The 19,108-nt window shown below is 50.5% G+C and overlaps 1 non-coding gene across 1 annotated transcript; it reads left to right on the plus strand.

Annotated features, from left to right (window-relative positions):
- Positions 1 to 3,302: 3,302 nt before the first annotated feature.
- TRNAS-CGA (transfer RNA serine (anticodon CGA)) lies at positions 3,303 to 3,384 on the plus strand. The gene has a single exon. It is a non-coding gene; the product is annotated as a tRNA-Ser (tRNA).
- The last annotated feature ends 15,724 nt before the right edge of the window (positions 3,385 to 19,108 follow it).

Genomic DNA, 19,108 nt, shown 5'->3' on the forward strand with positions numbered 1-19,108 from the left:
AAAGAGGAACCTCAGCTGAGCGTGCACCGCTTCTTGCATCGTGCGGAAAAACTATTTTTTTAAAAACCCCTCTCTAACTCTAAGGCCATTCTGGAGCACAAACCTTGCATTGGAGCAAAGAGGAAAGAGCAGTGGAGGTTTTCCGGGTCGCCCCCCAAAAGTCCGTATAGTCAAAGCGATGTATTCCCAGTAGTAATGTATGGCTATGAGAGCTGGACAATAAGGAAGGTCGAGCGCAGAAGAATAGATGCTTTTGAGATGTGGTGCTGGAGAAGACTCTTGAGAGTCCCTTGGAACTGCAAGAAGATCCAATCAGTCAGTCCTAAGGGAAATCAACCCTGACTGTTCCCTGGAAGGTCAGATGCTGAAGCTGAAGCTCAAATACTTTGGCCACCCAATGAGAAGGGAGCACTCACTGGAGAAGGCTCTTGAGAGTCCCTTGGACTGCAAGAAGATCCAACCAGTCAGTCCTAAGGGAAATCAACCCAGACTGTTCCCTGAAAGGTCAGATGCTGAAGCTGAAGCTCAAATACTTTGGCCACCCAATGAGAAGGGAGCACTCCCTGGAGAAGACTCTTGAGAGTCCCTTGGATTGCAAGAAGATCCAATCAGTCAGTCCTAAGGGAAATCAACCCAGACTGTTCCCTGGAAGGTCAGATGCTGCAGCTGAAGCTCAGATCCTTTGGCCACCCAATGAGAAGGGAGCACTCACTGGAGAAGACTCTTGAGAGTCCCTTGGACTGCAAGGAGATCCAACCAGTCAGTCCTAAGGGAAATCAGCCCTGGCTGTTCTCTGGAAGGTCAGATGCTGAAGCTGAAGCTCAAATACTTTGGCCATTCAATGAGAAGGGAGCACTCCCTGGAGAAGACTCTTGAGAGTCCCTTGGACTGCAAGAAGATCCAATCAGTCAGTCCTAAGGGAAATCAACCCTGACTGATCCCTGGAAGGTCAGATGCTGGAGCTGAAATACTTTGGCCACCAAATGAGAAGGGAGCACTCCCTGGAGAAGATGCTAGGAAAGATAGAAGGCAAAAGAAGAAGGGGACGGCAAAAGATGAGATGGCTGGACAGTGTTACTGAAGTAACAAACACGAATTTGAGCAGACTTCGGAGGATGGTGGAAGACAGGAGGGCCTGGCGGGACTTTGTCCATGGGGTCGCAAAGAGTCGGACTCGACTGTGTGACTGAACAACAAAAAGGAAAGTCAAGAGGGATTAGTGGAGCAGCCATGCGTGGCTAATGAGAACGAGGAGGCTGTGGGGAGGGTGGGCTGCATCCTGGAGAGGAACAATCCCCCAGGACAAAGGCCCCATGGATGGCCTCCCCCAACCCAATATTGCCAGGGCCCTGAACAAAGAGCCGCTCGCTTCTGGCCTCCTGCTCGAGCCCTTGAAGCTCCTTGACGTGGCTGTGAAGCTTGCCCAAGGAGGAGAGGAAGGGGGGTTTAATTAAAGGGTCAGGGCAATCCTACGGAGCCCCCTCTCCGGGGGTCTTTGTGGGGGGCGGAAGCCAAGTACTAATCTTCATGGCCTCCATGAGCCACCACACTTGGCTAAGCTCATCTTGGGCTTTTGTCGGTGAATGGAAGCAAGGCTGGGGGGACACTCACCCCTGTAACATTTCCTCAATATCAAAGCAGATTATCGGGAAGAAACGCCACACACCAGACTTTATGGGAGACATATGTTGGGTCCAGCCATAACTATGTTTGCACTACCTCCGTGCCTGGGTTTGCCAATTGGATGTGGGAGTCGCTTTTGCATGGGGTCAAAGGTGCACAGGAGAGGTCCAGAGCTGCCGCTACGATTTAAGAACATTGGGATGTGGGGAGAGCCCTGCAGGACGAGACCAGTGGTCCATCTAGTCCAGCCTCCTGTCTCACACAGTGGCCAGCTCTTTCCTCTGGAGGGCCAGCAACAGGGCACAGAGAGCAAGAGCTTCATAAGTGCATCATAAGAGCCCCGCTGGATCAGTCCGGGAATCTATCTAGTCCAGGGGTGGCCAAACGGTGGCTTGGGAGCCACGTGTGGCTCTTTCACACGTATTGTGTGGCTCTCCAAGTCTCCGCTGCCCTGTTAACTGGCTTGGAGAAGGCATTTGTCTCTTTAAAGCACTTCTTCAAGTCAAGGCAGTTGGTGGCTTGGAGAATGTAGTTAAAGTGGCTTTCTTCCCACTTCTCTCTCCTCCAATGTCAGATGTTTGAGAGCCCCAAGACACAAACATCAGATGTTTGAGGGAGGGAAGGAGGGAAGGAAGGAAAATAGATGGGGAGGGGGAGGAGAGAGGTGGAAAGCAAACAACTTTTAAATGCATTTTACAATCCACCGGGTGGGTCGGAGAAACGATTTAAAGAGACAAATGCCTTCTTCAGATTGGCTGACACATACCTTGAGAGCCACAAAATGTGTGTGAAAGATCCACCACTTTGGCCACTCCTGATCTAGAACCTTTCCCCTGGACATGCTGTTTGGTTTCTAATGTGCAGAAGATTCATTTTTCTCAGAGGGGCCTAAAAAGTGAAACCTCCCTCCCAACCATCAAATGTAGTGCAGTCTATTGTACTACTGCATTCTGCATATGGACTCTCTCCCCAGGACAAGAGCCAACAAGAGCCCCTGTGGCGCGGTGTTAAAGCGGCAGTACTGCAGTCCTAAGCTCTGCTCACGACCTGAGTTCGAGCCCCGGCGGAAGCTGGGTTTTCAGGTAGCCAGCTCGAGGTTGACTCAGCCTTCCATCCTTCCGAGGTCCATAAAATGAGTCCCCAGCTTGCTGGGGGGAAAGTGTAGATGACCGGGGAAGGCAATGGCAAACCACCCCGAAAAAACTTTGTGAAAGCAACATCACCCCAGAGTCGGAAACGACTGGTGCTTGCACAGGGGACCTTTCCTTTCCTATATAACAGAGTGATTGACAGACATTCTCACATTTTGACATGTTGCTGTTTTATAGCTTTCTCATGCTACCCAGATCAAAGCTTTGCTCAATTTGTTAATTTTGCTATTCTGTCACTGGATCTCAAATTTGTACCATTTTGCATTCTAAACCCCTGCCTACCAGCTCTGTGTGGCTCTGCTCACTGCACCTGATTCCTCGTCTGATGAAGTGTGCTTAGAGCACACCAAAGATTACATTCTGAATAAAACTGTGTTGGTCTTAAAGGTGCACTTGACTCCTGCTTTGTTATGCTGCTTCAGACCAGCTCGGCTACCCAGGTGGATCTATCTGAACACAAGAGGATCCCCTTCCTGCGCCTCTTGAATGAAGCCTAAAAGAGATGCGCTCGGGAAACCGGGACAGGTAGCTGTGATGGCCGAGTGGTTAAGGCGTTGGACTCGAAATCCAATAGGGTTTCCCTGCGCAGGTTCGAATCCTGCTCACAGCGCGTCGCCGAAGTTTTAAACACTTTCCCGGGCAATGTCAGTCTTCTCGCTCGGTGATATTGACCGAAGAAACTCGGGTGCACGGGCGGAGGTGCCCAAGCTGTGGCCCCGGGGGGATGCGGTTCCCTTTTGCTCCTGAGTTCGGCGCCCCCTCTCACCCCTTCTGCAAAAAACCTTTCCGGGTCGCTTGCAGAGGCGCCGGCCACGTGCCTGGCCAGGCATCGCTTCGAAAAAGGGGACTGTACCAAGTCGGAGTCCGGTCTTGGCACCAACAGTGTGCAACGCCGGATCGAAGCTTTAGTGTGTGCGCACGCGCGCTTCTTCGGATGCGCGAGGCACGGTGTGCACGTCACGTGCATGCCCCCAGAAGCCCAGAATCAAACATCCGGGGCCTTCAAGGGGACTGGAATGCTGTTCTGCCGCTTCAGACCAACAGGGCGGCGACACCCCCGCCACTCCCGAATCTGTCTTCGAAGGGGGCTGATTGAGAGCCAGTCTGGTGGGGTGAAGTGTGCGGACTCTTATCTCCGAGACTTGAGTTCGATTCCCCACTCCTCCACTTGCACCTGCTCGAATGGCCTTGGGTCAGCCAGAGCTCTGGTAGGAGCTGTCCTTGGAAGGGCAGCTTTTGTCAGAGTTCTTTCAGCCCCACCCACAGCGTGTCTGGAGGAGGAAGAGAGCCGGTTTTGGTGTAGTGGTTAAGCGCGCCGACTCTTATTTGGGAGTTGGAGTCCCCACTCCTCCACTTGCAGCTGCTGGAGTGGCCTTGGGTCAGCCATTGCTCTCGTAGGAGCTGTCCTTGAAAGGGCAGCTTTGGTCAGAGTTCTCTCAGCCCCATCCACAGCGTGTCTGTTGTGGAGGAAGAATGGCCTTGGGTCAGCCATAGCGTTCGTAGGCGTTGTCCTTGAAAGGGCAGCTGCTGGGGGAGCTCTCTCAGCCCCATCTCACAGGGTCTTTGTTGTGGAGGGGGGAGGTAAATATTGTAGGCAGCTCTGAGGCTCCGAGGCTGTGCTCACACACACTAAATAATGCACTTTCCAACTGGATTTTGCCAGTTTACACAGAGAAATCCTGTTGGAAAGTGCATTGAAAATGGATGGAAAGTGCATCCTTTGATGGGCGTGATCATAGCCTGAGATTCAGCGTATAGGGCGGGATATAAATCCACTAGCTTCTTGTTCCCGCAGAAACGATGGAGGAGGGAGGCGATTTCAGTCGCTTAATCCCCCCCTCCCCCGATAAAATACTTTCAGAAAACGCACCTCTGTCCTTCTGCTCTCTCTTTTGCAAGAATTCTCAAGAGTGGAGCAGGCTGGGAGGGAGCCGGCAAAGATTTTTGGCCCCTGTGTTGGACTGGATGGGCCATTGGCCTGACCTAACATGGCTTCTCTTATGTTCTTATGTGACACAGAGTGTTGGACTGGATGGGCCATTGGCCTGATCCAACATGCTTCTCTTATGTTCTTATGTGACACAGAGCGTTGGACTGGATGGGCCTTTGGCCTGATCCAACAGGGCTTCTCTTATGTTCTTATGTGACACAGAGTGTTGGACTGGATGGGCCTTTGGCCTGATCCAACATGGCTTCTCTTATGTTCTTATGTGACACAGAGTGTTGGACTGGATGGGCCTTTGCCCTGATCCAACATGGCTTCTCTTATGTTCTTATGTGACACAGAGTGTTGGACTGGATGGGCCTTTGGCCTGATCCAACCTGGCTTCTCTTATGTTCTTATGTGACACAGAGTGTTGGACTGGATGGGCCTTTGCCCTGATCCAACATGGCTTCTCTTATGTTCTTATGTGACACAGAGTGTTGGACTGGAGGGGCCATTGCCCTGATCCAACATGGCTTCTCTTATGTTCTTATGTGACACAGAGTGTTGGACTGGATGGCCCATTGGCCTGATCTAACATGGCTTCTCTTATGTGACACAGAGTGTTGGGACTGGATGGGCCATTGCCCTGATCCAACATGGCTTCTCTTAGGTTCTTATGTGACACAGAGTGTTGGACTGGATGGGCCTTTGGCCTGATCCAACATGGCTTCTCTTATGTTCTTATGTGACACAGAGTGTTGGACTGGAGGGGCCTTTGGCCTGATACAACATGGCTTCTCTTATGTTCTTATGCGACACAGAGTGTTGGACTGGATGGGCCATTGCCCTGATCCAACATGGCTTCTCTTAGGTTCTTATGTGACACAGAGTGTTGGACTGGAGCGACCATTGGCCTGATCCAACATGGCTTCTCTTATGTTCTTATGTGACGCAGAGTGTTGGACTGGAGGGGCCTTTGGCCTGATCCAACATGGCTTCTCTTATGTTCTTATGTGGCACAGAGTGTTGGACTGGATGGGCCTTTGGTCTGATCCAAGATGGCTTCTCTTATGTTCTTATGTGTCAAAGAGTATTGGACTGGATGGGCCATTGCCCTGATCCAACGGGGCTTCTGTTCTTAAGCTGCCTTCAACCCCCGAGAAAGGCAGGACACCAGATGTTTTAGTAAAGAGAGATGAAACTCTGCACGTGCCCAGAGGCACCGGGACGGGCTCCTCTCGGACTTCTGCCCCCTTTCCCGTCCTGATGCGCACGGGAGACTGGGGTGCGTCCGCAGCACCTTTCTCTGCGCCTTGACGCGCAGCGCAGGATTTGCAGCTGCAGAAAACGGAATGGGGGAGCAAAAGATCGGGTCCGGCGACTCTTCCCACCCGACGGGGCTCGGAGAGAGGCGGGGGGGGGAGGGGTAGAGGCATGAACGGCGCCCCCGCAGCTCTTCTCTCCGTCTCCCCCTCCCCTTTCCAAATGAAAACCCGAGAGGGTCCCCCAGGTAACGTGAGAACCCGTCTCCCCTTTGGCTTGGACTTCTCAGAGGGTGAAACAAAGTCGGAGTTCAGGGGCGCCGTTAAGACCAACGAAGTTTCATTCTGAATAACAAAGCAGGAGTCAAGTGGTCCCTTTAAGACCAACCCATTTTTTATTTGGAACGTGCGCTTTCGTGGGCTCTTCTTAAGCACACTTCCTCAGACGAGGAATCCAGCCCAGGGAGCAAAGCCAGGCAGAGCTGAGCACAGCCGCCCAGAGCTGGTAGGCAGTGGCCCAGAATGCAACGTGGTACTCTGCCTAAAATTCAGAAGATGGTATTCTGAATAAAATGGTGTTGGTCTTTAAGGTGATTCCTAATCATCGTGAGCGGCCATGGGTTCTGAAATCTGTACCACGTTGCATTCTGGGCCACTGCCTACCAGCTATGGATGGCTTGGCTCAGCTCTGCCTGGCTTTGCTCCCTGTGCTGGAGTCCTCGTCTGAGGAAGTGTGCTTAAGAAGAGCCCACGAAAACGCACGTTCCAAATAAAAACGGGTTGGTCTTAAAGGTGCCCCTTGACTCCCGCTTTGTTCAATCGCTTCAGACCAACCCGGCTGCCCGCTTGGATCTATTTTGAGGTCTCTGCCGCCCCCCGGTAAGCCTGTCGTGGGGAGGGGGCGCGTTTGAAATTGACAAGGTTGGCTGTAGGGGGGGGGGAGAGCCACGAATCGCGCCCCCTCCTGTCCATCCAGCTGTTCCAGGCGGGGCCCGGGCTCCGTTCCCTTGGGAAAATGCATCTTCTCCGCCCCCCCCCCCTCCGCCCCCTGGCAGAATTGCAAACGAAGCCTTTGATCCAGATGGTTATTGGCACCTCGCGGCCTTTACCAATCCCGCCCCGCCCCCGCCCAGCCCCTCCCTGCCTTCTGCCGCCCACGCGACTGAAGTACCTGCTTGACCAATTTCAAAGCAATCCCTGCCAAACCCGCCCCCCCATCCCAAGGCAGGCTGACCGAGCCCTTTTGGGCTTCAAAGCAAAGCCAAAAAAAAAAAAATACAATAAGAAATAAAAGCTTTACCCCCACCCCCTTCGGCCCACTTTGGCAGGCAGCCATTCGACAGGTGGAGCTTTCCCTGCCAGAAGAAGCCTTCCCCGTTGAATGTCCGTCTGCTGTGGGAATGTTCCCTCTAAGCTGCAGAGTCTTGTGAGCAAAAATGCTACTTTGTGAGCTACTGGCATGAAAGTGGTGAGCTGCTGCACAGAATCATAGAATCCTAGAGTTGGAAGGGACCTCCAGGGTCATCTAGTCCAACCCCCTGCGCAATGCAGGAAACTCACAAACACCTCCCTCTAAATTCACAGGATCCTCATTGCTCTCTAGCCTCTGTTGAAAAACCTTCAAGGAAGGAGAGCCCACCACCTCCCAAGGAGGAAGTCTGTTCCACTGAGGAAGTTAATCATAGAATCATAGAGTTGGAAGGGACCTCCGGGGTCATCTAGTCCAACCCCCTGCACAATGCAGGAAACTCACAAACACCTCCCCCTAAATTCACAAGATCTTCATTGCTGTCAGATGGCCATTTAGCCTCTCTTTCAAAACGTCCAAGGAAGGAGAGCCCACCACCTCTCAAAGAGGAAGCCTGTTCCACTGAGGAACCTCTGTGACGGTCAGGAAGTTCTTCCTAATGTTGAACCGGAAACTCTTTTGATTTCATTTCAAGCCCTTGGTTCTGGTCCTACTTTCCGGGGCCACAGAAAACAATTCCGCACCATCCTCTCTAGGACAGCCCTTCAAGGACTTGAAGATGGTGATCCTATCACCTCTCAGCCGCCTCCTCTCCAGGAGTGTGAATTAGTGTGCTCTGGGGTCATCCTTCCTGAGCTGAGACAAAAATGTGGAGGCTAAAAAATCTGTGAGCTAGCTCACACTAACTCATCTTAGAGGGAACACTGGTGGGAAGTGGAGAAGAGACACGCCGCTGCGTCTCCTCCCCCCTGTCCCAACAGACCTGTTTCGAGAGCACATCTGGAACCCAGCAGTTCCCCCACGGACAGGGTTGGGAGATCACCCTTGAATAGAGAGGGGGCTTGAGGGGGCGGGGGTGCTTTGGGAAATGGATTAGGGCCCTTGGAGAGGCAAATCCCTCGGGCAGGAATCTTCCTTTAAGGGCGTCCTGCGGATGTTGAGCTTTTGGAGGGGATTATCCAATTTTGGCTAAATTAAACACTCCCGTTTCGCTGCCTCCTTTATCCAGGGCCCATTGAGCCGAGAAGTACTTTCCATTCACTTCCAGGAATTGATGGGAAGGGAGACTCAACCCCCCTCCCCGCCCTCTCCTGTTTCCAACCAACTGTCTGGAAAGTCAGTTTCCAAACAGTTGTCCCCCTCCACACACACGACATAGAATTCTCGGTGCATTGCCAAATCTCAGGTGTGCCAGTTTCCCCTCTGCTTTTAGGATGGTGTTACTGATCAAGACTGTAGTATTCCCATGAGCCCTGCTAACATCTACACTTTGAACATTTAAAAAACCGTAAGAGAAGCCATGTTGGATCAGGCCAATGGCACATCCAGTCCAACACTCTGTGTCACATAAGAACATAGGAGAAGGCATGTTGGATCAGGCCAAAGGCCCATCCAGTCCAACACTCTGTGTCACAGAAGAACATAAGAGAAGCCATGTTGGATCAGGCCAATGGCCCATCCAGCCCAGCACTCTGTGTCACATAAGAACATAAGAGAAGCCATGTTGGATCAGGCCAATGGCCCATCCAGCCCAGCACTCTGTGTCACACAGAGGCCAAAAAACCCAGGTGCCATCAGGAGGTCCACCAGTGGGGCCAGGACACTAGAAGTCCTTCCACTGTCCCCCTCCCAAGAACAAGAATACAGAGCATCACTGCCCCAGCCATAAGAACATAAGAGAAGCCCTGTTGGAGCAGGCCAGTGGCCCACCCAGTCCAACATTCTGTGTCACATAAGAACATAGGAGAAGGCATGTTGGATCAGGCCAATGGCACATCCAGTCAAACACTCTGTGTCACAGAAGAACATAATAGAAGCCCTGTTGGATCAGGCCAGTGGCCCATCCAGTCCAACACTCTGTGTCACATAAGAACATAGAAGAAGGCATGTTGGATCAGGCCAATGGCACATCAAGTCCAACACTCTGTGTCACATAAGAACATAGAAGAAGGCATGTTGGATCAGGCCAAAGGCCCATCCAGTCCAACACTCTGTGTCACAGAAGAACATAATAGAAGCCCTGTGGGATCAGGCCAATGGCCCATTCAGTCCAGCACTCTGTGTCACAGAAGAACATAATACAAGCCCTGTGGGATCAGGCCAATGGCCCATCCAGCCCAGCACTCTGTGTCACACAGAGGCCAAAAAACCCAAGCGCCACCAGGAGGTCCATCAGTGGGGCCAGGCCACTAGAAGTCCTCCCACTGTCCCCCTCCCAAGAACACCAAGAATACAGAGCATCACTGCCCCAGCCATAAGAACATAAGAGAAGCCATGTTGGATCAGGCCAATGGCCCATTCAGTCCAACACTCTGTGTCACATAAAAACATAAGAGAAGCCCTGTTGGATCAGGCCAATGGCCCATCCAGTCCAACACTCTGTGTCACATAAGAGAAGCCGTGTTGGATCAGGCCAATGGCCCCTCCAGTCCAACACTCTGTGTCACATAAAAACATAAGAGAAGCCCTGTTGGATCAGGCCAATGGCCCCTCCAGTCCAACACTCTGTGTCACATAAAAACATAAGAGAAGCCCTGTTGGATCAGGCCAATGGCCCCTCCAGTCCAACACTCTGTGTCACATAAAAACATAAGAGAAGCCATGTTGGATCAGGCCAATGGCCCCTCCAGTCCAACACTCTGTGTCACATTAAAACATAAGAGAAGCCATGTTGGATCAGGCCAATGGCCCCTCCAGTCCAACACTCTGTGTCACATAAAAACATAAGAGAAGCCCTGTTGGATCAGGCCAATGGCCCATCCAGTCCAACACTCTGTGTCACAAAAGAGAAGCCATGTTGGATCAGGCCAATGGCCCCTCCAGTCCAACACTCTGTGTCACATAAAAACATAAGAGAAGTCCTGTTGGATCAGGCCAATGGCCCCTCCAGTCCAACACTCTGTGTCACATAAAAACATAAGAGAAGCCCTGTTGGATCAGGCCAATGGCCCATCCAGTCCAACACTCTGTGTCACATAAAAACATAAGAGAAGCCATGTTGGATCAGGCCAATGGCCCATCCAGTCCAACACTCTGTGTCACATAAGAGAAGCCATGTTGGATCAGGCCAATGGCCCATCCAGCCCAGCACTCTGTGTCACACAGAGGCCAAAAAACTCAAGCGCCACCAGGAGGTCCATCAGTGGGGCCAGGCCACTAGAAGTCCTCCCACTGTCCCCCTCCCAAGAACACCAAGAATACAGAGCATCACTGCCCCAGCCATAAGAACAGAAGAGAAGCCCTATTGGATCAGGCCAAAGGCCCATCCAGTCCAACACTCTGTATCACATAAAAACATAAGAGAAGCCATGTTGGATCAGGCCAATGGCCCCTCCAGTCCAACACTCTGTGTCACATAAAAACATAAGAGAAGCCATGTTGGATCAGGCCAATGGCCCCTCCAGTCCAACACTCTGTGTCACATAAAAACATAAGAGAAGCCATGTTGGATCAGGCCAATGGCCCCTCCAGTCCAACACTCTGTGTCACATAAGAACATAAGAGAAGCCCTGTTGGATCAGGCCATTGGCCCATCCAGTCCAACACTCTGTGTCACATAAAAAACATAAGAGAAGCCCTGTTGGATCAGGCCAATGGCCCCTCCAGTCCAACACTCTGTGTCACATAAAAACATAAGAGAAGCCCTGTTGGATCAGGCCAATGGCCCATCCAGTCCAACACTCTGTGTCACATAAGAGAAGCCATGTTGGATCAGGCCAATGGCCCCTCCAGTCCAACACTCTGTGTCACATAAAAACATAAGAGAAGCCATGTTGGATCAGGCCAATGGCCCATTCAGTCCAACACCCTGTGTCACACAGAGGCAAAAAAAAAAACCCAGATGCCATCAGGAGTTCCATCAGTGGGGCCAGGACACTAGAAGCCCTCCCACTGTTATCCACCCAAGCACCAGGAATTCAGAGCATCACTGCCTCAGATATAAGAACATAAGAGAAACCATGTTGGATCAGGCCAATGGCTCTTCTAGTCCAACATCTGTGCCACACAGTGGCCAAAAAACCTCAAGTCCCATCAGGAGGTCCAGCAGTGGTGTCACAACCCTAGAAGCCCTCCCACTGTGCCCCCCACCCCAGCACTAAGAATACAGAGCGTCACTGTCCAAGTATAAGCTGTGGCTAATAGCCACTGATGGACCTCTGCTCCAAATGTTTATCCAATCCCCTCTGGAAGCTGTCCATGCTTGCAGCCGCCTCCACCTCTTGTGGCAGTGAATTCCATGTGTTAATCATCCTTTGGGTGAAGAAGGACTTCCTTTTATGAGTTCTAAACCAGTTGCTCAGCAATTTCATTGAATGTCCACGAGATCTTGTATTGTGAGAAAGGGAGAAAAGTACTTCTTTCTCTACCTTCTCTATCCCAGGCGTAATCTTGTAAACCTCTATCATGTCACCCCGCAGTCGATGTTTCTCCAAGCTAAAGAACCGCAAGCGTTTTAACCTTTTTTCATGGGGAAAGTGTTCCAACCCCTTTAATCATTCTAGTTGCCCTTTTCTGCACTATTTCCAATGCTATAATATATATATTTTTGAGGTGTGGTGACTTTGCTTTAGTTGTTTTTAGATTTGCCAGTTGGAGAAGACTCTTGAGAGTCCCTTGGACTGCAAGAAGATCCAGTCCGTTAGTCCTAAGGGAAATCAACCCTGACTGTTCCCTGGAAGGTCAGATGCTGAAGCTGAAGCTCAAATACTTTGGCCACCTAATGAGAAGGGAGCAGTCGCTGGAGAAGACTCTTGAGAGTCCCTTGGACTGCAAGAAGATCAAATCAGTCAGTCCTAGGGGAAATCAACCCAGACTGTTCCCTGGAAGGTCAGATGCTGAAGCTGAAGCTCAAAGACTTTGGCCACCAAATGAAAAGGGAGCACTCCCTGGAGAAGACCCTGATGCTGGGAAAGAAAGAAGGCAGAAGAAGAAGGGGATGGCAAAAGATGAGATGGCTGGGCAGCATTACTGATGTGACTAACATGAATTTGAGCAGACTTGGGAGGATGGTGGAGAACAGGAGGGCCTGGTGTGACTTGGTCCGTGGGGTCGCAAGGAGTTGGACTTGACTGCCACTGAACAACAACAACCTACAACAACCCGAATTCTATTGCACTGTTTTTTTAATGTCTCATCAGTCGATAGTTCCAGAAAACAAAAATTCTCAAAAAACGTTTAAAAGTTCATGAGGGGCACCTGTGTGTTTGACATATCACCTGTGCTTTGAAGCAATGCGTAAAACAACACCTGTCAGGTGAAGTTTTGCCCAGCGTAAAAGAACAGCCACAGGGAAAGGCTTACCTAAATTTCTGCAGCTGGATTCAAGTCCAGTGTGATGACGATGATATTGGATTTATATTCCGCCCTCCACTCCAAATCTCAGAGTCTCAAAGTGGCTCACAATCTCCTTTATTTTCCTCCCCCACAACAGACACCCTGCGAGGTGGGTGGGGCTGAGAGGGCTCTCACAGCAGCTGCCCTTTCAAGGACAGAGACGCAGAGTGGCTTACAATCTCCTACATCTTCTCCCCCCACAACAGACACTCTGTGAGGTGGGTGGGGCTGAGAGGGCTTTCAAGGACAACCCCTGCCAGAGCTATGGCTGACCCAAGGCCATTCCAGCAGCTGCAAGTGGAGGAGTGGGGAATCAAACCCGGTTCTCCCAGATAAGAGTCCGCACACTTCACCACTACACCAAACCACTACACCAAAGTGTCATATAGACCAACAAGATTTTAGGAGTATCCGTTTTTCAGAGTAAACCTCCCGTTGGTCAGATCCTCAAAACCCTATACCTCAAAAGATCTGGATGGTCTCTTACAGAGCTCCCTTCAGGTTGGTCTTCTCGGAATCCTACTCCAGTCTATTCAGTGGGCTTACTCCCGAGGAAAAAAGTTCTTAGGATTGCACCGTCAAGCTGCCACTGAACTCTTCTCTTGCATACGAACACATTTCTTCACGCCAAGTGCATATTGCATGCAATACTCCCTCTAAGCTTGGGAGTCTTGTGAGCAAAAATTCTACTGTGTGAGATACTGCCATTAAAGTTGGGAGCTACTCAATAAATTAGCTTGCTACGGGGCAATTCTCCTGAGTTAAGGGGGGGGGGGGAAAGTGTGAATCGGAGTCTAAAAAGCTGTGAGCTAGCTCACACAAACCCAGCTTAGAGGGTAAAGGAAAGGAAAGGTCCCCTGTGCAAGCACCAGTTGTTTCCGACTCTGGGGTGACGTCCTCGGAAGGATGGAAGGCTGAGTCAATGCTATGCTTATGTTCTTATAAGCATAGCCAGCTTTAAGAGGGGATTGGATAAAAATATGGAGCAGACATCCATCAGTGGCTATTAGCCACAGTATATGTTTGTATGCATGTATGTATATGTGTTTGTGTGTGTATATACACACACATATATTGGCCACTGTGTGACACAGAGTGTTGGACTGGATGGGCCATTGGCCTCATCCAAATTGGCTTCTCTTAGGTTCTTATGTGACACAGAGTGTTGGACTGGATGGGCCTTTGGCCTGATACAACATGGCTTCTCTTATGTCCTTATGTGACACAGAGTGTTGGACTGGATGGGCCACTGGCCTGATCCAACATGGCTTCTCTTATGTTCTTCTGTGACACAGAGTGTTGGACTGGATGGGCCGTTGGCCTGATCCAACAGGGCTTCTCTTATGTTCTTATGCGACACAGAGTGTTGGACTGGAGGGGCCATTGGCCTGATCCAACATGGCTTCTCTTAGGTTCTTTTATGACACAGTGTTGGACTGGATGGGCCTTTGGCCTGATTCAACATGGCTTCTCTTATGTTCTTACGTTCTTATGTTGGGTCGGCTACCTGAATCAGCTTTCGCTGGGATAGAACTCAGGTCGTGAGAGTTCAGATCACAGTACTGCTGTACTGCTGCTTTACCAATCTGCGCCACGGGGCCGCCAGCTTAGAGGGAACACTGACATAATTTGCATGTTCAGGATCAGGGCCCCCAAAAGATGGTGACCCTGTCGCTGTCCTTCCCCTGTTGAATCAACACAGTTTGTCAACATGTGGAAGAGTTGGGAGTGAGCAGTGAAGTGGCCAAATTTGCGGATGACACTAAATTGTTCAGGGTGGTGAGAACCAGAGAGGATTGTGAGGAACTCCAAAGGGATCTGTTGAGGCTGGGTGAGTGGACGTCAACGTGGCAGATGCGGTTCAATGTGGCCAAGTGCAAAGTAATGCACATTGGGGCCAAGAATCCCAGCTACAAATACAAGTTGATGGGGTGTGAACTGGCAGAGACAGACCAAGAGAGAGATCTTGGGGTCATGGTAGATAATTCACTGAAAATGTCAAGACAGTGTGCGTTTGCAATAAAAAAGGCCAACGCCATGCTGGGAATTATTAGGAAGGGAATTGAAAACAAATCAGCCAGTATCATAATGCCTCTGTATAAATCGATGGTGCGGTCTCATTTGGAGTACTGTGTGCAGTTCTGGTCGCCGCACCTCAAAAAGGATATTATAGCATTGGAGAAAGTTCAGAAAAGGGCAACTAAAATGATTAAAGGGCTGGAACACCTTCCCTATGAAGAAAGGTTGAAACGCTTAGGGCTCTTTAGCTTGGAGAAACGTCGACTGAGGGGTGACATGATAGAAGTTTACAAGATAATGCATGGGATGGAGAAAGTAGAGAAAGAAGTACTTTTCTCCCTTTCTCACAATACAAGAACTCGTGGGCATTCGATGAAATTGCTGAGCAGACAGGTTAAAACGGATAAAAGGAAGTACTTCTTCACCCAAAGGGTGATTAACATGTGGAATTCACTGCCACAGGAGGTGGTGGCGTCCACAAGCATAGCCACCTTCAAGAAGGGGTTAGATAAAAATATGGAGCAGAGGTCCATCAGTGGCTATTAGCTATTAGACACAGTGTGTGTGTGTGTGTGTGTGTGTGTATATATATATATATATATATATATATATATATTTGGCCGCTGTGTGACACAGAATGTTGGACTGGATGGGCCATTGGCCTGATCTAACATGGCTTCTCTTATGTTCTTATGTTCTTATGTTCTTAAGAGTTCGCTGCAGCTCAAAAGAATGCATCTTTCATTTCCTCTTCCACTGTTCCAAATAGGAGGTGTGTTCTCACTTGTCCCTTGTTTCCTAACCTGGAGGATGAGCAGCTGTGCTGTTACTCCAGCTTCTTGTAAGTCCCCAAATTTCCCCACTCCTCCACTTGCACCTGCTGGCATGGCCTTGGGTCAGCCATAGCTCCGGCAAAGGTTGTCCTTGAAAGGGCAGCGGCTGTGAGAGCCCTCTCCAGCCCCACCCACCTCACAGGGTGTCTGTTGTGGGGGAGGAAGGGAAAGGAGATTGTGAGCCGCTCTGAGACTCTTCGGAGTGGAGGGCGGGATATAAATCCAATATCTTCATCTACCTCACAGGGTGTCTGTTGTGGGGGAGGAAGGGAAAGGAGATTGTGAGCCACTCTGAGACTCTTCGGAGTGGAGAGCGGAATATAAATCCAATATCTTCATCTACCTCACAAGGTGCCTGTTGTGGGGGAGGAAGATAAAGGAGATTGTGAGCTACTCTGAGACTCTTCGGAGAGGAGGGCGAAATATAAATCCAATATCTTCATCTACCTCACAGGGTAGATTTATATCCCGCCCTCCACTCCAAAGAGTTTCAGAGCGGCTCACAATCTCCTTTATCTTCTTCCCCCACAACAGACACCTTGTGAGGTAGATGAAGATATTGGATTTATATTCTGCCCTCCATTCCGAAGAGTCTCAGAGCGGCTCACAATCTCCTTTACCTGCCCTCCACTCCAAAGAGTCTCAGAGGGGCTCAGAGGGGTAATTAACACGTGGAATTCACTGCCACAGGAGGTGGTGGCGGCTAACAAGCATAGCCAGCTTTAAGAGGGGATTGGATAAAAATATTGAGCAGAGGTCCATCAGTGGCTATTAACCACAGTATATATATGTGTGTGTGTGTATACACACACACATATATAGGCCACTGTGACACAGAGTGTTGGACTGGATGGGCCATTGGCCTCATCCAACATGGCTTCTCTTATGTTCTTATGTGACATAGAGTGTTGGACTGGATGGGCCACTGGCCTGATCCAACATGGCTTCTCTTATGTTCTTACGTGACAAAGAGTGTTGGACTGGATGGGCCACTGGCCTGATCCAACATGGCTTCTCTTATGTTCTTGGTGCAGGTATTAGCAGCAAATATTGCATTTCAACCTGGCCTGGAAAGGTTCATGTGGACAGGTAGCAGGTGTGGAGAAGAACTTCTCTGTGGTAGAAACCCTGGTGAGCCACTCATACTACCTCTGCTGGACAAACTACTAGCTTTGGTGAACTATGCTATGCATCGTGTTCCTCTTCCTAATCATGCACTTTTACCTGTGCTGAACAATGCACTTTCAATTCACTTTCAGTGCACTTTAGCGATCACTGGCCATTGAATTTCCCCTTAAAAATCCAGTTGCAAAGTGTATTGAATGTGGATAGAAAGTGCAATGTTCAGAGTGTGGGAAAACATAAGGCAGACAGATAAGCTCCTTAGGCTGACCTGATAGAAAGCAGTTTCATATTGTGGACATAAGAACATCAGAAGAACCCTGCTGGATCAGATCAATAGTCTATCTAGTCCAGCATCCTGTCTCACACAGTGGTCAACCAGTTCCTCTGGAGAGCCAACATCAGGGCAGAGAAGCCGAGGCCTTCCCCTTAGAAGAACATCAGAAGAGCCCTGCTGGATCGGACCAGTGAGGGTCCATCTAGTCCAGCCTCCTGTCTCACACAGTGGCCAACCAGTTCCTCTGGAGGGCCAACAACAGGGCAGAGAGGCTGAGGCCTTCCCCTTAGAATAACCTCAGAAGAGCCCTGCTGGATCAGACCAGTGAGGGTCCATCTAGTCCAGCCTCCTGTCTCACACAGTGGCCAACCAGTTCCTCTGGAGGGCCAAGAACAGGGCAGAGAGGCCGAGGCCTTCCCCTTAGAAGAACATCAGAAGAGTTCTGCTGGATCAGACCAGTGAGGGTCCATCTAGTCCAGCCTCCTGTCTCACACAGTGGCCAACCAGTTCCTTTGGAGGGCCAAGAACAGGGCAGAGAGGCCGAGGCCTTCCCCTTAGAAGAACCTCAGAAGAGCCCTGCTGGATCAGACCAGTGAGGGTCCATCTAGTCCAGCCTCCTGTCTCACACAGTGGCCAACTAGTTCCTCTGGAGTGCCAACAACAGGGCAGAGGGGCCGAGGCCTTCCCCTGAGAAGAACATCAGAAGAGTCCTGCTGGATCAGACCAGTGAGGGTCCATCTAGTCCAGCCTCCTGTCTCACACAGCGGCCAACCAGTTCCTCTGGAGGGCCAACAACAGGGCAGAGAGGCCGAGGCCTTCCCCTTAGAAGAACATCAGAAGAGTCCAGGGCCTGCCCCTCATGTCACGTTTTAGCACTGAGATTAAGAAGTTGACTGCCTCTGAAAATGGAAGCTCCCTTCAGTTAATTCCCATAGTTAGCTGCCCCTAGTACATTGTGAGCAAGGGTCTGTGGCCCAGCTGCAGGCAGAGAGTGCCCATTCCCCTCCCTCCCAGAGACCCCAGAGAGTGGCGTGCAGATCTTAGTTAACCCAGAGGAGCGATTGATTGATGGACTGGGGATCAGTTGGCAACCACACAGGAGAACAGAGATGATGGAGGGAGGAGACGGGAGAGCGTGGGCCCTTGTCCTTTCTTGACAAAAGATGGTTTTGCAGGGATCGACTGGGACAACATCACTGGCCTGGCCATGAGCGGAGATGAAGGGAGGCCCCCCGCCACCAACCTTTCCCCCACCCCTATTTAATTTAGGTAACCTCCCAGGGAAATCCATTCACTTTCAAATGTCGGGGCCTCAATTACTGAAAGGGATTATGCACACAGAGGGACTGCTTTCTAGGGGCTTCTCTCCTCCTCTTATGGAGAACAATGGAGCCATCAAAGCCCCTCTTGCATATTTTATTCCCCCCACCCACACCCACACATATGAGCTATCTTGACCATTCCAAGGGGTGCCACAGCAGCTGCAAAGGATCTGCTCAGTGCCATCGAAGGCATTAGTGGGATGTTTCCCCACCCCCCCTCCAACATGGTTATGTTCAAGGGTCATTTTGTAGAAAAAGAGGTGCCAGAGCTCAACACAACTCATTTGTGGGGGGCAACAGTGGGAGGACTTCTAGTGTCCTGGCCCCACTGATGGACCTCCTGATGGTGCCTGGGGTTTTTTTGGCCACTGTGTGACACAGAGTGTTGGACTGGAGGGGCCATTGGCCTCATCCAACATGGCTTCTCTTATGTCCTTATGTGACACAGAGTGTTGGACTGGATGCGCCTTTGGCCTGATCCAACATGGCTTCGCTTATGTTCTTATGTGACACAGAGCATTCGACTGGATGGGCCATTGTCCTGATCCTACATGGCTTCTCTTATGTTCTTATGTGACACAGAGCGTTCGACTGGATGGGCCATTGGCCTGATCCAACATGGCTTCTCTTAGGTTCTTATGCCACACACCCCTGACATCACGCGAAGGGATACTAACTTCTGTCAGCTCAGCATCTACCCTCAAATGGTGCTTGAATTATTTGTCATAATAAAACTTTACTCCTGTCATACTTTTTAAATCACTTTCTCC

Source organism: Heteronotia binoei, chromosome 15, assembly GCF_032191835.1.
Source record: "Heteronotia binoei isolate CCM8104 ecotype False Entrance Well chromosome 15, APGP_CSIRO_Hbin_v1, whole genome shotgun sequence".
Taxonomy (NCBI): Eukaryota; Metazoa; Chordata; class Lepidosauria; order Squamata; family Gekkonidae; genus Heteronotia; species Heteronotia binoei.